Genomic DNA, 22,863 nt, shown 5'->3' on the forward strand with positions numbered 1-22,863 from the left:
AACATTTCCCAGCATCATCAACAGCTACCTCTGGAGGACTTAAAAGCCTGATAACAACAAAACTGGACACCCCTCTCCCTGGGAAGGAAAGATTTTTTTTATCTGGAAGCCTCATGAAACAGTGAATTACATTTCAGACCCTTGCTTCTGCACTGAGATGCAGCCAGGTTGGCCCCTGAGTACTTTCTTAAAGCAAATAAATAGGCAGCTGCAGCAAGGCGTGTTGCAGTCATCACTCTTCTGCAGCACAGGCTGCCTGGCTCCAACGGGGAGCCCGGCGGCCGCTCAGAGCTTGGACCCAGCAAGCAGCGAAGGGCAGAGCGTGCGGCACCGGCTCCCTGCAGCCGCCCGCCTTATCCGGAGCCAGGCGGGAAGAGCAGGCACGCTGGAAAGCTCTGGCTCTCTTTACTGTCTGCTTCTATATTAAGTGGACTTTTTTAAAAGCATGAGGGTAAAAGTGTGCAGTTGTTGACAGAATTCATCTCTCTGGTCATGAATAATGTGATCTAAGATCCAATAATGATAAAGAGGGGATTGAAATCTTCTCTTTACAAAAGTTTCTGTGGTCCCACCTACAATAAATTCACAACTTTTGGATAATGCAAGTTTCTCACATCTGTTTTAAGTTCAAACATTGAAAGAAAGTTCACCCAGCAGTCAGCTTTGCCCCACGTTGAACATTTCCAACACCCCTCATGTTCCTTGTTATACACCTTTGAGTCCCCAGGTATTTATCATTTGAGTAACTGTGCTGTCCTCAAAGGTTCTCCTGCAACACTGGACCTCCCTATATTTATCATTTATCCACTGTAGGTGACAATATCAAACACATTATTTGCAGCCCTGGTGTCTCTGATGAGCTCGGAGCATGCTGCTCCTTTCCCAGCTTTGGGCATCCTGTTTTGGCTGTGCTGGTTCCCTACAGGAGCTTCATTCTGCTGATGCGACCGGAGAGGCGCCCAGTGGTGGAGTCAGCAAAATCTCACAATACCACTTTGAAGGCTTCTTTAAGGTGCCTCTTCGGAGTTCTTCATCTCAGCGACAAAATACCATGGACTCCATCAATTTTTTTCCCATGTCAAGGAATATTTCAGTGTTTTAAGCAGGCAGTGACTCTTCTTCAGTATTTCCATCCCCCCTTTATATGAAATGGGGCTGAAGGTTCACACTCTGGCACTGCCCCAAGGAGAAAAAGCAGGATAAAATGTACAGCTTAGTCCCTAGGCTAAGCACACCCTACAGGATATAGCTCTAGGGCTAGAGAGGATGGTTACATGCTCTGCCTCAAGTCCCTTGCACATACTGAGAAATCCATTTTTATTGTAGCCGCGTCAGCTTGTGCTCGGTCTGAATTTGATCTGTTTGAAAAGACAGCATTGCATGTAAGGGATCACAAAACCCATTGTACAATAACAAAATATTAAAGAGAAGGCTTATGTAAAATCTGGGCAAAGCTGAAGCATTCGGGATGCAAATAAGCTTGCAAACAGAGCCCATCTGCTCTGCTTCAATACTTTTCTGACAATTCAGCGCATTATTTATTTGCTTAAATAGTTCACTGACCTTCCTCCTGTCCTCCTTGCCTAAGGAAACAACCTTGACCTTTCCTCTTTGCAGAGAAGTCTTTGAGAGGGGCTTCAAAAGAAAACACGCTGAAATGAGAGCAGACACCAAAAGGGGTATGAATGTGAGCAGGGCCGTGCCGAGAGGTGCCTAAGTCCTAGTGAGCATGGCCAAATGTGCTCGTGCTCTTGGGAGAGAAGGGACACTTGAGTCTCCACAGTGGCAAGGAGATGGGAGGCAGGATTCAGTAACACTTACAAATCATCCATGGTTTCAGGGCACTTTTCCCTAAATCTCCAAGGGGGGTTTATGCACTGACATGTGAGATGCTTCTCGGCCTAGGTTGCCCTCAACAGCAGGATCTCCGCTACAAGGAGGAACACAGTGGTGTCCCAGGCGCTCTACTGGTGCCTGGTGCAGGATGCTGGCCGGGATGAGACCAGAGGGGAGGGAAACCTTGGCACTCGAGCAGAAGCATTTTCGGAGTCAAGAGTGGAGGGGGGGAAAAAAAGAAGTTTCAGAAGTCTCACAGCTGTTATTGCCCGTGCTGTATGTGACTCAGAGAGTAGACTGCACGCTATAAATGGAAATGGGTTACTTACAATTTGACTGATAATGTCTTCGTTTATGTAAGAAAAAATGTCTTTTGAAGAAATACTATAGCGGAGAGGCAAGCTGCACCATATGTTCCTCGCTGCAGCTGACTTGATAATGCATTTCAGCTACACTTCCAACTGTATAGCACTGATTGCATTGTAGCTCCCATGTCCTCTGCACACAAAGTTATGGAAATATAATGATGGTGCTTCAGATACAGAGAGGAGAGCACCTGGTTCCCCATCCTGCTCCCTGACTTGCCACCTTGGGCAGCACAGCCGCGACGGCTTGTGAGTGCCCTGGGAGAGTGAGGAGCAAACCTGGAAATCCCTGCCAGCTGGATCCATGGTCTGGCTGTGCCTGGTGCCTGCAGGGAATGGTTGGTCATTAAGGAAAACCTTTGCTGAAATAATAGCATTTGATTCTCAAATTCATCTGGAAATGGCTTATCTGCTGGGAAATTCCTTGGGATGGCTCCTGTTGTCTCTATTGGAAGTGCTGGTGCCATTTATGGGAGCTGCAGTGTGGCCAGCACCCCTACATTCCTGCCCTGTTAAACTCGGTATTAGGGCAGGCTGCGGCAGGCGCTGGAGGAGCCGTGAGGCTGCAGGGCGCCCGCTTGCCAGCCTTGCCTCTTGCCTCGTCCTGCCTGCACGAGCCAGCTGGCACGGCACCCATCTGCACTCCAAGGGCAACTGCCTATTGACATCCGCAGGGAAAACCATCCCTCGCTGCAAAGCCGTCCACACGAGGTGAGCCGTATGAAATGGCTGAGGAATAACTTTCTCTCTCTGAAGATTTTGATGTAACTTCACCTGTGCGGATTGTACAAGCACCAGTGACCTTCTTGGCCACTGCTTTTCAGGCTCTATTTTGATATAGTGCTGGACCCACCAGAGGTCGATTCAGAAACACTCTTTGCAGAACTTAGTTGGCCGCCAGCCTGGGCTATTCAGGTAGCCCAAAGACTTCGTTGTGTTCGTGCAATGCAAGGAAGCACCAGAAAACTGCTCTGCAGACGAGGAGAGTCCTCTACCTTCTCCTTGTCTCCCAGCTTGCAGATTTTATTTCTTTCCAGATACTGCAGCCTGTGCTAACCAGAACCTCATGGGACTGATCAAAATCCCAAGCAGGGTGGAAGCCCCTCCCAGGTCTTCTCCACTTTGCAGGGGAGAAGAGGACACGAGGGCAATGCCCTCTGCACTTCTGGCTCTTGTGGAACCTGGCACATAGTGCCCCAGACATCCAAAAGTGGCTGCCCCACAGCAGGGACCTTGATCCCTCCATGTCCTCCCGAGCTAGGCTGCCTTGGAAGGTTGTCATTTAACCTGCACGCGGGTTGCAAATCCCGCAAAGACGGACGGTGAAAAAGCAGGGGAAAAAAAGTGCTGTGAGAGATAGTAAGAGGCAATGGTTTATGCATCACTGTGTCATGCACCTCGCTCATGTACATATATATCAGGCTGGATGCACTGTAGCCACCAAATGCTTTATGGTGTAGGGGATGCACAGGCTAAAGGTCAAGAGGAGAATTTAATATCACATTTAAACTGTGGCTCAATGACTTGCAGAGACAATTCTGTATGCACAAGATGGGTTGGCGTGGGAGAGGGAGAGAGTGCGGTGCCAAGCACGGCGCAGGGGGAAGGGCTCAGCCTGCTCCGAGGGCTCCCCTGCCGTCCCTAGGGCAGCGAGAGCAGGTTGCAGGGGCGCCTGGCAGCTCTGAGTACCCACCCTTTAGAAACACTCCCGCTCCACTTGTTGCTACTCTGTCCCAGGGCTGGAAATTTGACCTTGGGAGCAAAGGATGTGATTCAGGGAAGCAAAGGGGGCTGTGGTGCCAAGGCTGGACTGCGACAGTGTCCCAGACCCAGCCTCATGCACTGCTGGTGGGGTGCGAATAAAAGGAAGGGCAGTATGGAGCCCCGTCCTTGTACACCATATGGGGGCAGAGCTGGAAATAAGATATTCGGTTAAAGCCAGCGTAGAGGTGGAAACTACCCATAGGCTAGAGATAACAACACACTGGTGTGTGAAGAAAGCCAAAGAAACAGAATGCTTATGATCACAAATACTTCTGAAGGGGACTTCTTACCCCAGACAGCCTCCTAAGCCTTCACCGGGAGGCAGCCGGGAGGTGGCCCCGCATGGCAGGCAAATAGGGGGTGCAAACGAGATCCTCGGGCTGGAGTCAGCTGCATGAGGAGATGGGCCGCTATGGACCAGCTGAAGGGAACATGTCAGAAAGAGAAGGAAGCTGGAAGAAAGCTGGACACACATTCCCATGGCTTCTTCCTTCAACCACATGGAAAAGAGAGAGTGGTTGGAAACTATCCTTGCCTGAGAGCCAAGAGTTCACTGCTCCCAAGAACATGAAAAATGCTGTTCATCCTAAATGCTGGAAGGACCTGGATCTCTCTGTGGTGGCGAGGAGTGAGCCACAAAGCCTGGTTTCCAGGCTGAAACCTCAGTGTGCAATGGAAATTTGTGAAGAGTTAACAATTACCCTGCCTTCTCTCAAGAAAATGTGAAACAGAGTCGAAAAGAACAAAAGCACATCATCTGTGAAGGGTACGAGAGCTTAAGGTTCAGTTTGCTTTAAGTAAAGTCTGCCCTTTCTGTCTTTTGTGAGATTATTAGCTGTGATCCACTCCTAGTGTACAGTAGCTGCAATCTAATTGCAATTTGCGAGTAATTAATGCCCATTTCTTGCTGTTTTATGTGACGAGGTGCACACATTTATATTAATATACCTCAAACAAACTACCATAGGGGAAAACAGTCCTCATATCAGCATTCACCAAATTCCGTCAAAGTCCTTATATTTCTATTCTAATCTCTTTGACAGGCTCATAGGGAACAAAGGATTTGCCTAGACTGGGAAATGAGCAAAACAGAGAAAAAGAAAACCCTGTGTTGCTTTTATGCAGGCTACGCGGGCTGCTCCAGGCTACATATTATTATCCCAATGTAAGGGGCTGGATTTTCACCCTGGCCCCGAGAGGCACTGCAGTATCCAGTGCCAGAGCCCTCGGAGCAATGCCATCCTCTGCCAATGGATCTGATGGGAAGGGTGTGTTGCCATTTGGAAAATCCCCTTCTACCTCTTTTTTGGCTCCTTTTCAGAGGGAAAATAAAGGGACGGGTTGGAAGAGCATTCTTGGTGCAAAGGCCAATGCCAAAAGCGGACTCCACATGAAAACCTCCATAGGGCCCCATGTCTTAGGGGCAGGAGCCCCTTCTCCTCCTTGTACAGAGCAGCTGTGGCCATAACCAGCCTCCTATCCCTAGCGACCCCACAGGCTTGGGGCCCTTCTCCAAACTGTCCAACATGTGGAAATGGAGCTGCTTGCCCCGTGACCCATGTGTGGTTCATAATTTATCCAACCGGCTCAGCCCCTTCTTCCATGTCAGGGAAAGTGGGGGCAGGTCACAGTTCAAGTAAACACGTCTATTAACCTCAGTTGCTTGAATTATTTTTGGTTAGGGCTTATTCTTAGTTTCTCATGGCTGGTGCAAGCGGTCATCGGGTTAGTTATTCTCCTTGTAAGCTATTTCCCCCCTTCCCTCATTGGGTGAATTAAATTTGATGGAGCAGCAACCTCCTCTCCCTCCGCTTCCAGATGATGCCTGAACATTTGTAGCTACTTGGCAATTCTGTTGTGAGATAATAAAAGAGCTTTTCAAAATGCCAGGAGAGGAAATCCAGTGTGAATACTCTCACAAATATTTACTGGTGCTAGTATTTACGCTGTTTTATTGTGTAATGGGTTTAATGATGCTATTTATCAAATAATTATGATTGCACCCTTTAATGAATTCAGATCTAACTAAGTAATTTCCAGCAATATCTAACAAAATTAAAAGAAAAATTCCAGTGCACTAAAGGCAGAAGATACTGGAAAACATTGTAAGTAATTATGTATGGTTAGATACTGCATAAAGTGTGTGTTTCACAGGCTCTTCATGCTTTGATTAGCAGGATCTTTAAGGAGATGCTCCCCAAGCACAGAGGACGAGGTCAGTCCCCAGCCTCAATCCTCTCCCTGGGAGCTAAGGGCTGGACCTCTTCCCATTGCAATAACTTGAACGACTCCATTTATAGGCTTATTAAGTCACTAAGCTCAAAGTGGTGAGCTGCAATAATCCCTCAAAATCTATGAGATCTAGGCTAGCGCGGTGAAATAAAATAGCAGCGAGGGCCTATATGTGCATAGCCCAGGGAGAATGGATGCAAAAGAGCGTCGGAGAAAGGGACCATCTCCAAACACTAGAGTTTCTGCTCGGCTGTTGTAGAACCCCAGCCTAAAAATTTCTTCTTCATCTGCTATTTTTTTCAACCCCCTGTTCTGACTCCCATGTTGCCTGGACCGACAAGACCAAACCGTATTCCCAAGGAGTGCACTTAGTGGTGATTCCTGGGCAGTCAAATCCCCCTTTGCTAGTTCTGAAGCACCCAAATCTTCAAAGCAAGAAATACTTTCCCCAGCTGCCCATGCATGAAGTTGATTTATGACTAGTTTTCTGTTCAAACCACTGTAATTTTGTGAAATGATAGCAGTATCGATTCTAGGAAGAGTTTCGCTTTGCTGAAGCCATCAGGGCAGAGGGACAATACGGAGCCTGGGAGTAAATAATAGAGCTCTCCACTTTATCAGTTTCATCTGTTTTGCTCCCCACCTTCACTTAACAGCCTACATCTTTTCTTTTCTTCCTTCTTTCTCCTTTACAGCACTGCTCTTCCATATGGTTTGCAGGCATAAGTGACAGAGCATCTTTTCTTACCTGTGAGCTCCGAGCAATGAAGAGATTGCCCAAAATCTCAGGGTTGTTCATGTTTTGGTATCATGACGAGCTGGGAGCTTAATTCCAGGAAGCTTAATTCTGGCTCTGCAAGATACTGAATTATGGAACTAATGGATTCTTTTCCTGTACATAAAAAAAAAAAAAAAAGATGGAAGAAATTATTTCCGGTTTTGATTTTCTTACAATAACAAGCGAGCAAAAATATTTGCTTAGAGGAACTGGAAAATTCTCTGTTCTGGGCCAGGTTTTGCACTCTGCTATGCTGATATGAATTAAGGTAAACCCTGCTGAAGAGAATGAAACATTTTGGCATAAACCTAGCCTGAAGCTGGAGGTAGAACTTTCCCAAACAGACAAACACTCATCTATGTAAGAGACAAACACAGATGAATTTGATCATATATCTGGACCAATAACCTCAACAATACCCAATTTTGGAGAATAATTCTCTATTAACCTCCAATGCATCCCCTCCAAACCTCTTCTGTGCAGGTATTGCTGCTCGTAGGTATTTTGAAAAGAACTAAATTGGACCTATGTTTCCATTTGTAAAGTTAGAATGAAGAAAAAGCAGGAATGCAAATGTTTCAGTGGCATTATTAATTCAGCTATAGGCACAGCATGAATGTCAGTATAAATCCTTCGTAATGTAGCCAGTTATCGAAACTGCTGGTTCTGCATTTGCTTTCTCTGTGGGTACTTACATAAAGGAAGAAACGTGAGAAAAAGAGGGGAATATAAAGGTGTTAGGAATAAATGCCATGCAGAAAAAAATAACAAAAAGCTAAATAAGATATTTTTCTGGGCCTTTATGCTCTTGTTGCCAAATGTGCAAACGGACAGTTCAAGCCTCTGTGGACACATTAGAAGTTTGAGGATTTAGAGGCAGGCAGATCAGAAAAATAGCAAATAGTGCGAAAACACAGTTTGCCACGTTTGGTGGCAAACTTTGGTTTTGCTTTATCACAACAGATGCAGAGGAGAACCCAACTCACACTTGCAGTGCGGATTTGTACTTGCAGTAAACCCAGTAAACATGACTTAAACTAAAGCTAGTGCCCAGCATATCCCCTTAGAAAGGGGACAGGAGACGTGTTTTGCTGTATCTCTGTGCCTGGTTTGCAGGCTCTGACCACAAACCCGCTTGCAGCTCGGGGCTCTTTGCCTACACTGCCTATATCCACTTGACCTGCGAGTAGCCGATGGCCGGGCAGGGTGAGGGGCTTGCAAGGGGCATCGTGGCCCTTTGGGTGCCCTCTGAGCCCCTGCCGGCTGCAGGGGAAGGAAGAGGCAGGTAATTGCACTGCAGCGCTCGGTGCTGCACGAGCAGCCCCATCTCGATGCAGGACAGCGTATGCTTTTACTTGAGGACCAAGCCAAGCATGAAATTAATATTCCCTTTACAGAAATATAAATAAATAAACAAATAAATAAATAAATAAAGACTCTCTGTCTCTTTCGTTCCAATGAGAAAAAGCAAAATTTAAAAATGTACCAAAATTCTCAGTTCAGGAAAAAAAGAAAAAAACTCACTGTAACTGAAGTCCTATGATATTTTTTTTCTTTTAGAGCTAGTGCTCTGGAAACCAGCTTGAAGCTAGTCCTTGTGCTTTTGCTTCCTTGCTATGCTGTTTAGACCTATCACTGTTTCTGAGGTCTGGCATGCAGCGATGCTGCTCCTCAGCATATTTTTCACTCTGCTCGCCCAGCTTTTTACAGACTTGGGCATAGTGAAATCCTGTCCTACTTGGAAAAGCAGCTATCGACTTTTGAATCTGCTCCTCCTCTCCATTTAGAATCTGATTTGCTTGCTTAACAAGACCAAAAAAAAAAGAGTCTTAATTCTTCTGCAACTCCTATTTCAGAGTCAACAGGGTGAGGGGAGAAGGAGGTTTGCTCTGGCCTGTGGCCAGCATGCCCTCATTGTCCTCACTTACTCCTGGTGCACCTGATGAAAGCAAAGCTACCCGATATGCATCTTTTGGGATGGAGCCTGGTAAGAAGCTTTTTATTCAGGGGAAAGTTTTCAAAGGCGACCACAGCACGATGCTTGTGGAGCAGCAGAGCAGGGGCTCTGCCCGCTGGGGTTCCCATCACGCGTGGGTCCCTTTTCTTTGCGCAGTGCCTGTATCCCAACTGTGGTGCTGCCGCCCCGCGTCCTCCCCTTGGTGCACTCAGAGGACTTTGAGCTCCACAGCGACGCTTTGTTTTCAGAGACAATAATGATTAAAGAAAAGAAAAGCAAAGAAAAAAAGTCTCCTTTATTGCTGACGTGCTGGTGGCAGAGATGCTCCTGCAGGACGGGTTTCTCCAGCAAAGCACTTAATCAAGCCACCACTTGTGTCTCCAGCAGTGCCTCTTCCTCACAGCCACAAATGCCAGCTGGGCCCACCCCATGCAACATGCTAACTACTGGCAAACAGGGCTGATGAGGACACCGTGATGAGCACAGGCCTTATCTTAATAAAAGCAGGTGAGATCCACCAACTACTGTAAGTGCAGGAGCTCTGAGTGTTTCCTGATTTGGTCCAAAGGCATTACTCCTTGTGGGAAGGAAGCCTCCTGTCACCAGCTACCCACAGCCTGGTGTGGTATTTGGGCTTGGTATCAGGCTCATTTTGCTGTGGATACTAAACAAAGCTGCTCCACTCTGCTCTTTCCGAGTGGGAGCCCCTGGTTGCCTGTGGACGAATGCTCAGAGAACGGAGGAAAGGAAGTATCAAATCCACCTAAAGCTCAAAGAGGCGGGATGGACACTTGTCTGGAGTGGCACCTCCTCTTCTGCTTGTGGCAAACTGGCCTTGCAGCCACTCACCTGCTTGTCCTCTGGGAAACTCTGCTTTGACTAAAGCACATTCGTATCAAGAACTCTTCCCAGTCTGGAGCTGATCTTTCCAAAATACAGTAGAAAAGCAGAGTCTTGCTCTTGACTTCTGCACCACAAGTAGGGCATTTTTAGTGTCATTTAACCCTCTAACCTGGACATCAGACAGATTGCAGGGCTACCCTCCCAACTTTACTCGAGGTTACGTGATTACAGGCCGTGTTTCCTCTGGATAAACCCTCTTCAGTTGCTCAGCAACCTGCCCACCAGGATTAAATTAACTTTGATTACAATTACAGGCAGCACAAATCAGCCCGCACCGTCAAAAGAAAGTGGAGGGCATGTTGTTTTCCTGAAGGATTTACTTCCCTGAGTGTTGCTGGGCAAGGCAGCCCTGGGGAAAACTCCTCTCTCCCCTATGCGCAAGTGCAGCTTTCCCCTTTGCTCTGCGTTGAGTGCGGATGTATTGCAGCCATGAAGCTGCAAATGCACAATTGGTTTGAGCACAAAGGAATTGCTTCCTGCATCAGAAAACATTTCCCTGTGCAGGGAAGGAAAGCAGATAGGATGTCCAAGTGCTGAAGACAGTTTTGCTGCTACATGAAAATCCTCAAACCTTCTCCTCAAAGCCAGCGGGCTTAAACACAGCAACTCTGCTCCTCCATAGAGCCCTTCAGCTCGTCTCCTCAGGATGCTCAAATTAATGTATGCATTATGAGGTGCAGTTTGGGGGGTAGACAAGCAGCTCCCAGGAGTAGGTAGCCCTCATGCCCTCGTCCCACCACGGCAGAGAGGCCGTCACCAGCCGCCTGGGTGAATCTCCACATGCCGGTCTCCGCTTTCAGCATCCGCTTCCCCTCTTCTTTCAGGGCTCACTCCACGGCATCCGTCCTCTCTATGCAGATAAGCCCAGCTTTCCATCCACAAAGGACTTTAGGTCCATTTAAATGCTTATTCACTAGCACAAAAGCAAGTGTCCCCATAATTCAATCTTCCTCAGGAAGTAATTGGATAGAGTCCTTTGTTTCTCTTCTTCCTGTCAGAGTCCATTTGTTTAATTCGGTGTCGTGACAAAGTGACAGATACCATGTACCACTTTATTTTTTTTCTTTCTTTCTTTTTTTTTTTTTTTTTTCCAGAGAGCAAAACTCAGGGATTCTTCTTTCTACATTGGTGGAAATTTCTGTATTCTCCCTCTTCGCTCATACATCACAATTGTGTTGGATTACTTCCTCTCCTAAGAATAAATGCATTTTAATACCGCTGACCCAGAAACCTCCCAAAGGGGAGATAAAACTCCAAGAACCACTGGAATTCACTGCAGCTTAAAGAGCAATAAGAGGAGGGTCCAAAGCTGGCATTGGCTCCATGCCCTGTCCATTTCCTATTAACAAGTCTCCCTAGATATCAACTTCCTGCTGCTCAAAGCAGCCTGGTCAGCAACACCCAGGTGAAAACAAGATTCATGCACAGAGTTTTCCACAATTTTGGCTGGGAGATGGAGAGATGGGAGAGGAAGAAGCTCTATCCCTGTGTACAAGGTGGTACAGAAAGGTGGTCAATGGAGAATCTCTATTTTCTTGATAATTTGGAGACCTGCTGTCACCAGCTCTGCCCTCTGGATGCTCCGCAGGTGCCAAGGGCCACAAAAACCCGAGGACAGGTAGTGCTGAAGCGCAGGGTCTGCCAAGGTGGGAAGGGAGGGGATAAAGTTGCCCGCAAGGCTTGCGAAGGCATTTTGCAGGTCCATTTTCTTACTGCTTTGCCTGGCTGATGGTGTTCCTGGGACTCTAAAGAAGGTTTCTCTGAAGCAAAGGAAAGCAGCATGAAATTGCGGCTGCAAAGCTGTTTGGAAATCTGAGGCTGCAGAATGCAAGGGAAAATAATGTCCACCTGCCTCTTTACAGAGGTCTTTATAGATCTTTCTCTCAAATTTCATACAGTGAATCTTGCTATCTCTCTTTTGTAATAAGTTTCTCAGAATAATTCCTACAAGGCGTTTTCCAAACCTATGGGAATGGTTTGGTTCCAAGGGCCTCAGGGCACTAACAGTTTCCTGGCTTTGAGGTTTCTGGGGTTTGCGTTTGTGTCCCCGTGGGTGTCCTCAACATGGAGAGCGAATGTTCACGTTATGACTGAGGCAAATGCAGGGGGAAATCTATGCAACAGGAAGATGCTTCCCATGACCTGCCATGTTACACGAATGTATTTCCCAAGCACCAAAGGCCTTCACTGCTTGGCTGCTTGTTATAACATTCGTCACGACCAAACAGACAGTTTTGGGCAAAATTTCCATTAGCTGAGGTTTCAGACCTCAGGATAATTTTGCAGAAGGGGTGGTATGAAAAAAAAAAAAAACAAAGAGCATCTTTTCCTGTTTGTAACTGAAGAACATTTGCACTGCAAGCAAGCTTGTATAATCAGTTTTCCACAAAAAAAAAAAAAAAAAAAAAAAAAAAAACTTTTAATGGTTATGGAGATCTGGGTAATGTTGCTTGTGCATGTGAATTTAAGGGCAATGAAATAAGCAGATGCCTAGTGAGGGAGGACACAGGCCGCTAAAACAGAGGCTTTTCTGAGGGCCTCTATCGCTTTCCCTCCTCTTCACACAGGCTCACACACATGCATATATATGCATAGATATGCACTCAAGTTTATTTAGAGATAAGGCCCATTAAACAACCTGGCTTTGAGACTCATGATGAGATTAATCGGGCACTGTAATTACATGTGCTTGAAGATTACTTAGCAATTATACTTGAAGTTACCAAGAATTTCTGTGATGAATTGCCACGTACCTTGGCATTTTAATTCTGCAAGAGGTGAAGACAAGGTTAACGGAGGTCTAGTCTGAAGACATTAAAGCACCAGATAATTACCCTGTGCTTATAGGGGAGCTGCTGTTTATTTACAACACGTGCTGCTATCTGGAATGTTCAGACTTGGTGCAAATATTTCTCTATTCTTTTTTTTTTTTTTTTTTTTTTTAAAGATGAACCAAATAATATTCTGCTTGATGGCTTGGGATTCCCTGCTCAAATCCATGAATATTTTGGCTAGCCTGGAGGTACCTGAAGGAGCTTGGCAGCATGGACATCAGGTCTCTGGCCAGTGCTGATGGGCACAGCTGGTGCCTCTTGGTGCTGTGATGGGAAGGGCATCCCTCTCCTGGAAAATGATGCACAGAACCACGTTCATCTCTGCTGTAAGAGCTGGGACTTCAGCAGAGCTACACAAGGGATGGACTTTGTCTCTGGTGCTTAAGAAACAGTCTAAGGAGCAAGGCCTGGAGAGACGCGAGGTTGAGTGAAACCTCTGCAGCACTTAAGTTTCAAAGTAAATATCTAATTAGAGAAACATTTCACTTCAATAATAAATGAGCAGAATATCAGGAGACACGAGTACTTGCAGAATACATCTTCGGCAAAGTCTTCACAATGGGGGCTTTTTTTTTTTTTTTTTTTGGCCTGTTCCCCTATTTAAGACCTTCATGTAAGTGGAAAAACCATGTGTGCAGCTCCAAAGGGTAGGGCATGACTTTCCTCGCTCTTGTGCTAACAATTTGGAGGCACCCATCGGCAAACCCACCCTCATCAATTCTGCATCTTCCTGAAAATGTACTTTTAAGCACCTTAATTGCATTTCAGAGATAACCCTGCAGGCAAAGTGACAGGAAGAGAAACCATATGGAGCAGTTTGGCGGTCGGGCTCTTTGTTTTAAATCAATCAAACATCTGCGGCTAATGTAGCTTTGGGCTGCTCCTCAGGAAACATTAGCCCTATTAGTCTGGGCTGGCAGGAACACAAAATAATATATTTATGGACAAGGCACATGTGCATTACTGCTGGAGAGCAACCGGAGGAGGAGGACCCTGGTCAGCACTTCTGCCTGGCCGGGGGTCAGCGCCCACACGCCACGGGCAGGGACAGAGCGAGGGCTGCACCCGGTCACTGCTGCCCACATCCCTGTTCAAAGACCTCCTCCTGTTCAAATCCTGAGCCTGGGGGAAAGGCAGCCAAAAGAAGGCAGATTCTTATGCTCTTCTTAAAGCCCATGAGGCAAGAACCATGGCTAAGGCAGAGCCTGAAGCCTCTTTATGAGCCAGCTGCATGGAGGCCCCATGTTACGCAAAAAGGTGTGAAAATACTTCATATCATCTTTATAAATAACTATACAAGCACCTTTTCCTGCTTTGTTGCTATCATGAGCAGACTTCAGCAAAACTAAAAAGCCCAGGACATTGAGCAGAATAGGGCAGGACAAGCATATCAGTAAGTTAAGGGAGAACATCACCATCATACCTCCATTTTGCCAAAATGCAGTGTTATAAATCTCGGAAATACAGAAGGATGGTTAAGCCCAGAAGCAAGCATGTTCCCAGCAGGGAGTCATATATCTGATAAGACCAACAAGCCTTAGCTCTGCTCATTAGTGACACTGTGACATAATCATATGACCAGGACATTTTCACTAGGCTTTTAGGTCAACACAGGGTGAGTCTGGTTTCTGAGTGATAACTAGTTAACTCCTTTCTAATTTTTCTGATATTATCGGCACCAGGCAAAGTCTGAGATTTGGGGATGCTTTAACTATGGCTTAAAACAAAAACAAATGCAACAACAGAAAAAAAACCTTTTACTCTTCTTTGCATTTCTTCAGATTTTGACGGCAGCAGTGGGAGAGGGGCAGATTGCTGCATGTGCAATATTGATTGTTTTTAATACATGCTTCCATCGGAAGCATTTTTGTTTGAGCAGTTTCTTCCTCTCCACGTGTTGAAAATGTCAGGTTTGCACAGCGACCATGAAATGAGAAAACAACGCTGCTGGGCGGAACAAGAAGGGATTTAAAGCTGGAGAGCGTGGGTGCTAGTTACATTCCCTGCCCTCAGTTTTTGGGCCGTGCTCGTTCATAGCGCAGCTACCGGAGCAGATAAGGCAGCCACATCCCAAGACCCGCATCCTCCGTGGTGGCTGGGGCCACCTTGCCCTCCCTGCACATTCTCCTATTTGCCTCTTCTCCCCAGGGTTTCTTGCACACATACTCACCAGGCAAGCACGTGGGCGATTCCACATCCTCCACGGTCCTTCCTGTTTCACACATGTGGTCCCAGGGCTTCTCCGAAACATCCCTTCCCAAAGGCGTTTTGGGGATGGACAAGGGGGAAGGAAGGAGCTGGCCTCTGTCCTTAGTAAGTCCCTGAACACAGCCTGGACAAAACACTTGGACCATAAATGAAGGGCAAGCACCTACACGTTTCCTCCACAGCATTCAAGTGGAAGACAAAGTCTGAGGATGGGTGCTAAATTTGTTCAAGGCTGCATTTTCAAAGTACTTTTAACTCAAGATGATTATCCAATTTATTCGCCAATTATTTGAAAATTCATCCTCTGCGCAGAAGAGCAAATGCTGTAATTCTGCCAGAGACTTGCCACATCCCTGTCAGTCCCTCGCTGCCTTCTCTAGAGGCAGGGAAAGGCTGTAACTGCCCCACCACACAACCCCTTTGTTCTGTTTGCCAGTTTTTTCCCTCAGCACCACAAGGGAAGGGCCTCCCAGAGCCACCTCGGGCTGAGAGTGGCTGTGGGGTGAAGGAAGGACCCGCCTGGCCTCCCCCTCATGCTGAGCCTTGGGTTGCCGGATGAGGCCCCTCAGGATGGGGGCCCTTGGCACCTGCCCCCAAACCCACTGCCCTGGGAGAATCGCAGACCCATAGGGGCACATAAAGTCCCTTCAAAAATGGGATGATTTTTGCTTCCTTTTGCCAACAGCCAATGTGGCCTAGTCGTGAGCCGCATGGAAAGGCGGCAGGGAAGGGGCCAGGACCATTCCTGAGGCCTGCTCATTCCTCACGCTCCTGAGACAGGAGGAAGATGTTAAGCGACTGGAACCCAATGATCTCTCCTCTCCCTGTCCCTCTCCTTCTCCTCCTTCACGACATTTTTTTGCATGCTGTCCATGAGTAACAAGCTATTTCACAAGAGGCACATGCCGCACAACATCAAAGATGTCTATGTTTTAAATCTTCCCCACGCCTTTTTTTTTTTTTTTTTCCTGTTTTCTTCAGCCCCATTTGCGCTTACCGCAATTCCCATGATCCACATTTCCCCTTCCCTCCCATGGGGTACACAGGGAGATAAACAGGCTGCAGGTGCTGCTATGGTCATCCCAGGCTGGCGATGCATCTTGAGCCAGAAATGTCTACTAGGTGGGAGAAAAGGGGAGGAAGAAAAGTGCTCTCTTCCCCGCAGGTGGTGGCCATTGCTTTGCTCATGTAGCCCTGACTCATGCTGGGCTGATAAGGGGATATGTGTGGGATGAAGTGCTGGGGTGATGGTTTTCCAGCACCCTTTGCTGACTCACAGGACAGTCTAGAGCCATGCCGGAGATGACAAGGGGATGGAAATCGGGGCCCCGATGAGCTTTGCCACCAATTATCTATTTATTTTGTGCGCCGTATTCTCCTCCTGCCCGCTGGCAACAAGCAGCCTTCGTAAATGATGGTAATAAATGCAAAATGACAGCTAATCTTAATTGACCAAAGCGTCCCTCAAAAGCTCGGCCCTTGCTAGATGCAATATGCTCTAAATGTAAAACTATAAGGCAGGAAATTGCACTGGTGGGTTTGCTTGCCTTTAATTGGGCACGTTTTATGCTGCCAAGCAACAAAATCAAAGTGGAATACAGTTACGAGAGGGAGGGTTTTTTTCTTTTCCCTGAAGTGAAAGTGGTGAAAGTCTCCCTTTTTTCCTTTGCACCACCAAAAAATGGAGCCTGAAGCAGGTGGAAAAGGCAGCACCAACTTCCCTCTGTGTGGCTCAGTGGGTACAAAATAAAAGTGTGGTAAATTCATGGAGAGACTTACAGAAAATGAATATGGACTTTCCAGAAATCCCGGCCTGCACAAGTGAGCACTGAGGCCTGTTCAGGGACTGAAATTGCACAGAAATGCCCATTTCTGCTGAGTAAGGCAGGTCCCTGTCCTTGTGGTTGGCTTTTCCAGGTGCTTTGCATGTGCTGATGAACACCCAAGAAACTCCAATGTGTCTGCAAAGGAGGGTGGTGGCCAGGGCTCAGGAAATGCATCCTGGTGATGCACTGGCCCAGCGTTGCATGGGAAACTTCTATTACTGCTCAGAGGCATTGGAAAGTTTTAATACATTAGTATTTTTCACCTCGAGCCACTGTGTGGGGCAGCGCGATCTCGCTGGGAATTCCCGGGGCTGCTGGTGGGGTCAGCTGGGCTGGTGCTGGCCTGGGTGCCCACGCAGGAGGGAGGGAGGCCAGGAGGCAGAGTGGGAAAGCTGGAGATGAGAGTGCTTTGAAACCCTGCTAGGGAGCCCTTGCTTTTTATTTTTATTTTTATTTTATTTTTATTTTTATTTTTATTTTTATTTTTATTTTTATTTTTATTTTTATTTTTGTTTCTTATTTTCCATGCCTTTCTCCCTGCAGATTTGCTTTCCCCTTTCCCCTATGATCCCCGCACGCGTGCCGTGCCAGTGCGGCTGCATTCGTACTGCGGCACTCTCATCCGAGCATCCCCGAGACGGCAAGCTCTCCTCCTTGCATCCTGGCAGGATGACTTGCAGCTTTTCCTGAAAACTGGCACGCAGCCTCCTCCGTGCTTCAAGACAGAGACGGCATTAACCCCTTCCCTCCGTCTGATCACTCCGGGAACGGGCGGCTGGGAAGGACGGAGGGAGGCAAGGAAATTGCTGGCGTTTTGCTCTCATAGCCCTGTGATTGTGGGTGGCTGGGGCTTGAGTTTCATCAGCTTGAGGTCACCAGATGCACCTTATGCACGTGATATTTGGGAAGGAAAAATGGATTTTGGGGTGGGATGAGGGAGGCATGAAGCAGGTAGTGTGGGGAGGCAAGGCTTGCACTTTGCACGCCTTACCCATGGAATGGAAGTGGATCAAACAGCCTCAAGCTCTGAAAGGATGTTTGGAAGTTTTAATATTTCCTGTCTCTGCATGGAAGCAGCCCACCAGAGTTGTGCATTGGGAAATCAGGGCTCCCTGGTCCTACTTGTGTTTTTACTTTGGATAGAAACAGGAAAAGGATAGAAATTATATGATGATATGGTAGAAATGATTTTTGTGCTTTAACGCGCAACTCTGTAGGTGCAAAGGCGCTGTGGGGTTAAACGCATTGCAGGTGCAGCTCAGCAATGCACGAGCCACGCGCTTCTCCTGGCTTCCCCTCCGTGTCCTTGTGCCCTGCAGCAGGCGCAAAGCCTGGTGAGGGCACGTGGCTCCTGCCTCCCCACTCCTGCACTCCCCAGGAGCGGGAATGAGTGGAAAGGAGAGGAGCGACGCCTGGAAATCCAGGCTTGCAGCCCGGGCGAGCCAGGGATGGAGGTGGGCCTGAGCACATCCTACGAGCGCCCAGCAAGGAGGTCACCCGCTGTGCAGCGTTACAGGGGGATGGTCGAGGAGCGGGAATAATTACTGCAATGCAATTAACCCTGAGGGGTTGCTATCACAAGCAAGCCCAATCAGCAGGCCCATGTGCTCTGCTTTTTCCACTCTTTTTCTTTTATATATACATATATACATATATATTTATATATATAATCCCCACAGCTGTGATTTCAGGAGTTCAGATTATAAGAAGACAAATTTAGCCTGGATCTGAAAAGCAATTTTCAGGCCTAAAAATAGCTCCCTGCGGGCCTGTCCATCCAGGAGGGATCCTAACGCAGGGAGGGAGGGCACTAGCCCTGCCTGCCTTCCCACGCTGGGGCGGCCTTGGTCCTTTGGGAGCCTCCTGCTCCCTGGACAGGGTTGTCCCTGCTCCTGGTGCAGCCCTGGGGCAGGAGGAGCCGAGGTTTCCTACAGCCGAGCACGAGCTACGGAGCCAAGATGAATGCCCAAGGCGAGCCTCACACCCGGCCCTGCGCTGCTAATCTCTCCTCTTTAACGTTTTTAATATCCTGTGGAGATGAGCTGCGCTGCTGAGCGGCTGAATCCCCGCAGGAAGAAAAGCAGAGGAGGAAGGTGGAAGCCCGGCCACTCTCTGTCAGGGAACATGTGCAATTTAAAGCAACCACCTCCTGTGCGAACGGCATCTGGCACCGAGGTGATCCAAGCGCCCAGACCAGGAGACCCCCATGTGTCCCACGAGTGGAGCCCCCAGGGGAGGGATACGGTCCAGCGGGTGCCCATCTCCCCCGCTCGTCCCAGTGAGGGACTGGGTGAGCTGGGCATGGGTCCCTTCTCTGCCCACCCCGTGCTCTGGGGGTTGCAGGGCCAGCCCAGCCTCGCGGTGCCCTCTCGGTGCCGCTCTGTCCTAACAGTGACATGCAGTGGCCACTCGCTGCAATGGAGGTTTCCAGGACCATTGCGCTCCATCCAAGACACTGGAAAGGAGTTTCCATAGCCCTGTGGTTTGGGTTTCACTGTCTGCAGGCGGACATGGACATGACTGAGCGAGCGTGGAGAGCCGCTGGCAGCAGACTGCAAGGTCCTTTGCAAGGAGAATGCCCCCTTTTCTGCTTCCCGAGGGGAGACTGAATGGTCTCGTTATGGTGATGTTATCTTCAGAATGAGTAACTTTAACCGGCCTTGCTTTTACAGCGCTGCTCTCTCCACCGTCCTTTGCATTGTGCACCTGCATGCACACCCCCAAACCACTCTGTGGAGCCCCAGCTCAAAAGCACGGGGGCTGCCGCTGCTTTTCCCGGGATGCAGCCACAGGAGCTGCGCTGCAGCCTCTGGAGCAGCAAGGGGCTGGAGAGGCCGGGCTGGCACAGGCTAGGTGAGGGGGCAGCTGCGCTGCTCCAAATCTGCCCCCCACGGGGTCTTCATACTCACCTCAGGCAGGTCCCTTAAAACCTGTGGGGTTTCTTCCCCCCACCTTGCTTTGCTGAGCCCGCGAGGCGGCCCCGCGAGCACCGCGCGGCCTCGGGCACCGCTCACCGGCCCATCGCGGCTGCTCGTCAGGCGGCCCATGTCTAAGCAGGCCCATTTAAACCCACAATCGAATTACAGGAACAAAATTAGAAGCCAGACTGGAGCCACTTTAAAAGTTGCCCCTTATTTAATAATTCTGCCGCGCTTATTTTTACTCTTATCACCATTTATTCTCATTCTGGGCTCGGGCTGTAATAGCTTAGGAGCTTCACTCGTGCTCCCCGCTCTTCCACGCAACGGCTTGTCTCCCTGCGTAGGGCTCGTCTCTGCTTTGGGAAAAGGCATTAAGATAAATAAAGCAACGGTGCAGAAGCAGACGTCTAACTTTAAGGGACTACACCACATGCTCCCTCTGTTTCCCATACGGATAGGGTGGGCTGAAAGCATGAAATTCCTACATCCCTGTTTCATCTTCCTTTCTGCTTCTCCTTGCCGGCTCCTGCAGTTACGGGCAGCACCAGCCAGCAGCAGGAGCCCGACCAGGCGGCAGTGGCCTTTCCCCCTGGAGCAGGGAGCCAAGGGGATCAACAGCCTCTGCGCTTCCTGCTGCTCCGGGGGAGCCAAGCAGGAGAGCATTCCCGGCAGGGAGGAAGCCAAGGCGCAGCCGGAGCTGGCTTGCGCAGAAGGAGCCCCGGGAAAGGCTGCCTCTGCGCTGCAAGGATTTGCATGTTTATTAAAGATGTGATGGATGAGACCTCATTCACCTGGCTGGATTTTCATCAGTGCTTCAGGATATTGCCAGGGGAAAAAAAAAAAAAAAAGAAAGAAAAGAAGAGCTTCTCACCAACCCTTTAGCGTTTAGTTAAGTCTAAACTCCTTCCAGGGGCCTTTCAGAAAACCTAGAGCTGGTGGCTGCCTGTTCCTGAAGGCGCCAGCCCAAAGCAGACCCAGAGTGGGTGCACGGCCTGGGTGTTTAAGATGCCCCTAGGGCTCCAAGGGCTCATCCTAGGGCATCACGTGAAAGCAGAAGTGCAAAACCAGACCTGTTAAAGTACTGATATTCCCCTTGTGCAGTTATTTCCAAAAGGTACCTACTTCTTAGTGTAAATTGAGGGTTAATGCTCCGCTCCACAGCCCTCACCCCAAGAAAAGGTGTTTCAGTCTGTTAACTTTCCCTTACAAGCAAAGCATAAAATATATGTAAAGTGCAATAAACACCTAGTTTAGTGCAGTCACGTCTTTCATCTTGCTGCTAATTAGTATCACTTATAAATTATGTAGACCCACACACACAAAAAATTCTGAGTTTCAGGGCAGCAACATCTTCTTGCCACTTGTGATTGTTTAACCTTTAAAAATGTACAACAAATGTTTCTCTCAGTTCTAGATACTCTTTTTTTTTCCCCCAGTATTTAAATCAAATCAGTGGAATGCTAGATCTGAGCACTAATGAAGCAGTTTTGTTAAAAAAAGAAAATCTACATTTATCGCACGTAAGTTTTAAGGCAGAATACTCATGATTAAAATGCTATTAGGCAAATTGGAGCATGGCTGAGACCCCACCACTCCTCTTGTGAAATGTGGCACATGATCCTCAGTGACCGGGCTTGTTCTGATCTTGTTTTCTCATTTCACCTCCGGCAGTTCAGTGTCCTCATTCTCTGACACTGGTGCATTTTTGACTCATAGGAACAGCATTTCTCAGTATTTTCCCCATAAGCAGGAGGCAGTTTTTGTGAAATGCTTCCCACCCAAGCACCCGATGTTGCCTACCTTGTGAAATACCACGTGTGTGCAGAGGGCTTTAGCCAATGGAGACAGATGTGCCAAAACTCTGCTTCCCTCTAGCTGGGGCTGCAGGCAATCCCCTTTCCTGGAGAAGCTTTATTATTGCCATCTTTCTTAAGGCAAATATAATGAAATGGAGCTCGGAATGGGAAACACCAAGAGCTAGCTTGCTACCTAGTTCCAGCACCCTGAGAAAAAGCCATAGATAAGACAAAGATCCAGGGTTTGAGGGAGGCAATGAAGAATCAATTATAAGGGAAGGTACTTCAGTCTAGTGCTTACTGCATTACAGATGCCGCCTGCCCAGGGCTCCCTCATCCTCTTGCACGCACCCCTGCAGCAGCAGGCTACCTTCTGCTCGGGCTTTCAATCCCGTATTGACCTCCAGGGATTTCAGTTTAGTTCTTCTTTCTCCTCATTTGTCAGGCCTCACGCACATCTTCCACGCTGCAAGCACCAGTGATTCCCCCCCCGTTTTTGCTTCCCTTATCCTCAGACCTGGAGGTGAGGACGAACGAGGACAGAGCAGAACTAGCTCTGCAGGTGAGATGAATTTCCTCCCCCCGCCTCTTTTTGGCCAAATTTTGCTGTTTTCAGCTGCCTCACTCATTCCTAGCTCTTACTCATGCTGCAACGGTGTCATTCCGGTTCCAGGCCCCTGCTGCTACACATTGCTCCATCCATCTCCTTCTGGAAAGGCTGACGTCTCAATTGATTTTCATTTAATGCCGCTACCTCGGAAAGCGGCGCAGCCTCCGTGTCCGGCTGGGACCTCGCTAATCCCACTAAAACCAGTCGCGCTCCAGTTGCCTTTCCTGAACCCGAGCTGACCTTTGCCAAGTTTCACTTGAAGCCGCGTTTCCTACAAAGCAGTTTCCTGGTAGGAGCCTTCTGGCAACGCTTGAGAGCAGCAGCAATGGGCTAACAGCGAACAAGACAACATGCCAGGCACTTGGGTGAGCCCTGAGAAACTGCCTGTTTAAAGCCTCATTCAACAGCTTATGGGAGTACTGAAATGCTCTCATTGAATTAACTGGTGTTTGGGCTAGCAGGGCAGTCGCTCTGTAGTCACTTCTATCTACTGCTTTAAGGGAACAGCACTTTTTCATCTCCTGCTCTTTGGTTATCTTACCCTTCTCTAGGCGCTCACAAGATAATCCCATCTCCAACAAGAAGGACAATCCCAGCCTTTGAACAACGCACTCAAGTCAGAGTAACACAGAGAATACAGGTAGAATTAAGGCAAATACACTGAGCACTGTGTAAAAGCTACTACCCGTTTTCATCTCCTAGCATACTGGGGGGAAATGCATTTAACAGGTGGCTATTGGCTTTATGCTTCTCGAGGCTCATGTTTCCAATGAATGCCAGCAAAACAGGTGCTCCCAAATCCATCTGTCCATACATCAACTCTAAATGCTCCC

The sequence above is a fragment of the Nothoprocta perdicaria genome, unplaced genomic scaffold (assembly GCF_003342845.1).
Source record: "Nothoprocta perdicaria isolate Ctin4 unplaced genomic scaffold, notPer1 scaffold_40, whole genome shotgun sequence".
Taxonomy (NCBI): domain Eukaryota; kingdom Metazoa; phylum Chordata; class Aves; order Tinamiformes; family Tinamidae; genus Nothoprocta; species Nothoprocta perdicaria.